This window comes from Delphinapterus leucas, chromosome 13 (genome assembly GCF_059928025.1).
Source record: "Delphinapterus leucas isolate spDelLeu-1000000601 "Yukka" chromosome 13, BTC_Dleu_Yukka2, whole genome shotgun sequence".
NCBI lineage: Eukaryota > Metazoa > Chordata > Mammalia > Artiodactyla > Monodontidae > Delphinapterus > Delphinapterus leucas.
Window position 1 is genome coordinate 13,531,215 of NC_143141.1, and position 4,391 is coordinate 13,535,605.

At 44.4% G+C, this 4,391-nt stretch overlaps 1 pseudogene; it reads right to left on the minus strand.

Annotated features, from left to right (window-relative positions):
* Positions 1-1,957: 1,957 nt before the first annotated feature.
* Positions 1,958-4,081, minus strand: LOC149747689 (small ribosomal subunit protein eS21 pseudogene; annotated as a pseudogene).
* Positions 4,082-4,391: the final 310 nt, after the last annotated feature.

The window sequence follows — 4,391 nt, forward strand, 5'->3', positions numbered from 1 at the left end:
AGTCACTGACAAGTCATTGGAAATCCCAGTGTTTCAGTATCCAAGCTGTTTCCCAGACTGCCTCTCCCAGTCAGAAGCGGGATCTTGGTCAGGCTGTACCACGGTTGGGATTCTCAGAAAGAATCACTATAATCGTCTTTGTGTTTCCCTAATCTCGGTAGAAAAGGGAAAGAATTCTCCGTTAAAGTGAGGGTGAAATGTTCAGATCAACATCAATGAATTGTCAGGAAGCATCAATTCTAGAACATACAGCAATGTCTAGCATGGTGACTAGCAGGAAGAGCTCAGACTGCAATTCTTAATTTGTTTAATTTATTGTTATTTCAGCAGTGCTCAAATCATTTAAAAAAAATTCATCCAGATTATTGGCTTCTATTCTATTAAAATAAGACTCAGATTATGGGATATAGGTGAAAAATGAGGTATTCAGTGCCCTCATATCATACATTTTCCCCAGTAATGAAGCTTACTATTCTAAGAATTAAATATTATAAAAACCAACCTGTGTAATATTTTAAAATTTTTTCTTATGTTTAACACAGGATTAGGCATTTCTCAGAATACAAATACACAAATGACTAATAAACACATCACTGCAAATCAAAGGAGTGCAAATAAACATGAAGTTTTCTACCTATCAGAGTGCCAGAAAAAGTTTTAAGTATAATCTCCAGTAGTGGCATGAGGAAACAGGCACTTCTTCATACACTATCGTCATGAGTATAAACTACCACAACTTTTTCGAAGACTCTTAGAGGTACCTACCAAAAGTTTAAATGGCCATACCCTTTGACCTAGCAATTACACTTCTAGATGTTGATCTCACATCAATGATCACTCAGATGTGCCAAGATAGGCATGGCTTGGTTCATTATGGAATTGCTTGAAATGGCAAAAACCTGCAACAAATGAAATCTACATTGGCAGGGACTGATTAAATAAATATGGATAAATCCACATTGAAGCACTAGTACATCTTTAAAGGAAGTACGACAGACCTGCAGATGAATTGAAATGGAAGGACGTTCCTGTCTATGAGAAGGAGATATCATTTCTGTGTAGATGCTAAAGAATAATTTTGATACCCTTAGAGACGGCTCGATAAAATCCTTTTGCCCAAAGGCCTGGAAATGCAATGGAAAATTATACCTCTCAGGGTCTCCTTCCCACGATAAATCTAAGACGTAATCTAAGACGTATCTTACGAGGGCTCAGCAAGTATTGATTATTGTGATGGTTGATGATGGTGGTGAAGATAGAAATGGTGACGATTCTATGCCCCCAAAGAATTAGAAGACTACTATTATCCCTAAAAGATCTTACTTTGCCTAACAGTTACTTCTGTTAGGCAACAAATTAGCAGTGCTTATTTTGTTTCCTTGTACCTCTGTCAACTTTCCTAAATTCCTTCAAATGCTTTTTGGGCCATGGGTCTGGGGTCAGTGGTGGGTCGGGCCATTAGATGTTGAAAGGGCAAGGTGATCAGTAAGTCACACTCCCATCCCCTCCCTGCCTGACCTGGCACTGGCGGTGTAATCTGTGAGAGGATCTGCCTTTGTGCCATCACGTTGGAATGAGGTGCCGAGCGGAGCATCTTCCCAAGGAATTGTGTTGACAGATTGGTCAGTCACCTTGAGGTCAGCCCCCTCATACTTCATAACGCAAACCTAGCAGCGAGAGGTTGGGGAAAAGACTGACTTTTTTGATCACAGACACTTTCAAGATAAGTTGGTGCATCTTAAAGTGTGGTCCTTGGACCGTCACAAGTAATTGCTGAGAATACAGTTTCAAGACCACATTCCCTACCTCCAAATCAGAATTTGATGGGGGAAGCTGGAGTCGGGCATGGGAGCCAGCATGTTAAACAAGCACTCAAGAAGATTCCTTTGTGCCCTGAAGCTTGGGGACAACTGAGGAAGACCTTGGTAATATTTTGCCCATAGGCAAGTCTTTCAGGATCCCATGATGACTGATTATATCTTTGCATGAAGAATTTTTGCAACGTCCAGTAAACTTATGTCTCCATGACTCTGGTGTAGAGAATAATTAGAAATAAATGAAGCTTTCTTCTGGTGACATCAGACAGAAGACAACTCCAAAAACAACATTAGGAAGAGAAATAAGAAAATTTCAAGGCGTAGTGTGTAGATACATGCCATTTACTGATACTTAGCAAACATTTATTAAACAGCTCAGATATATATATATATATATAAGAATTTATCCAAAAAAGTTTTAAAACTTGAAAAAAATTACCCTTAGTTCCGAGATTTCCTCTCTATATTTATTTGTAACATATCATAGACACAGGCTCCAAGCCCTCAGTGATGACTTTTCATTCTTCCAGGCTTCACGTACCAGAAAGCCCCAGGCAGGGAAGGCCTTCTCCCAGCTCCACGATAGCGTGTCTGAAGCATCCGTCGACTGCCCATGTAGACGGCCCCTGCTCATTGAGGTCAGTAGCACCTGGCGCTACCTCTCAAAGCCCCAATGTGCCTGAGACACCTGCCCAGCTCCTGACTTCCATCAGACTTGAGCACAGGTTTTCCTCTCTGTCCCTCTCCATCCAAGTCAGGCATGATTCTAGGTCCCTGCAAGGTCCATCCCACAGCCCAGCCTTAGCGTTGCACCAGCCGTTCCACAGTGACGTCCTCCTCTCCTCCGCGTCAGCTTCAAGGTTCCATCTGTCTTCCCTCACCCCTTCGAAACCTTAAACACCAGTACTGCACCCCAACCATGAACTCAATGCCTTCAGGCTTTCTCCTCCTTTGAAAACCACTGCACTTTCCGTCAATTCCACGGCAGTCCTCACGCATGTCATTTTCAGCCTCCTCCTGTTTCTGTCTCTCCCCTCCCGGCCTCACCCCCATGGCCCATCACTACAGCCACTCTCTTATGCTCAAGCTCCCTCACCACGGTCACCTATTGCAATGGCTCAACAAAATCCCATTATATTAATTTATTTATTACTATTTATTTATGACAAACATTCCACATCCGCGATCCTCTTCAGTCAGAAGTTCTTTGAGAGGATGCCTTTGGCCTTGGCCAGTCAAAGAACGGAGTCATCTGACTTCCCCCCCCCGTGAATGCCCACGCAGATACTGTAGGTTTTAAACTGGCTGTTGAACCTGCTTGTCACCTTGTCAACCTCGGCCACGTTCACCTGGATGGACGGTTGGTCCTTGGCGCCGATGACGCAGTTGCTGGCAGAGCATCTTCGCTGCACGTATAGATCCACAAACTCGCCGGTGTCATTCTGCATGCTGACGGCGCGTCTGGTGGCACCATGAGGACCGTGAGAGCAGAAACCAAAATCCAAATTTTAGATCTTCTTCACACCCCCATCCAAGATTTCCCGGTGTCTCTGTGAGGATGTCTGGCAGACACCCCCAACTCAGCGTATCCACACCGAGAGTACTTCTCCCTCAGCGATCCCCACCATAGCTAGTGCCTCTCTGGTATTAACAGCGGTAGTGATGACAACGAAATTCATAGCTAAACGTATCTTGGATGCTACAACAGGCATTGTAACCCTATTAATGGCACTTTCGCCCTTGCAATAAGCCCTCTCTTATAGATGAAGTGACTGAGTCTCAGAGCTAAGTGGGTGACTCAAACCTAGACTCATCTGATCTCTACAAAATCTTCACCGGTCCCCTAAACCAGAAACCTGAGAGTTGGTTCAGTGCCTCCTCCTGCCTCTTCCCACATCACTAGGTCCTACTGTTTCTACCTCATTCCTTCCTGCCCACCCCTCCATCTGCCCGTCTCTCTCCATCCTCATAATACTTCTTGGTCCTCATCATTAGCTCTTTACGTCTGGATTGCTGAAGAAACCTCTAGTTTCGATCTCTCAATCTACCCTCCGCTCCGCTGTCCCAGGACATTTCCTGAAGCCTAAATCTGTGCACTTTCCAACAGGCTTCTTGGCAAAGAGAAATCATGATAGGGCCAGCTCAGAGCTATGACACTCCAAGACACATTGTCCACGTATAACCCCCCATACACATTTACTTATTTATTATCAGTTGATGGCTTGACAAATAGAGATGAAGAGAATATAAAGAGTCCAGCAGAACCTGAGAATAAAACAGAGATGAAGACACAGTCCTTAAGAACTGCCTGGGGAACTTCACAGAAATTCTGGTGCCTGGGCATCACTCACCCCCAGAGAATTTGATTCAGGGAGACTGGAGAAGGGCCAGGGGACTTGCACTTTGAACATTATTCTGTTGCAGGGGCTTCCCGAACTGCATTTAGTGAAACAGTGACACTGAAGAGGCATCTTCCAGAGGCAATGACGATGCGGGGAAATAAGGCCAACACAGGGCCCTTCGGGAACCCAGAGGAGGGACTCAGAACTCAGAATAAGTGTGCGATGGGGATGG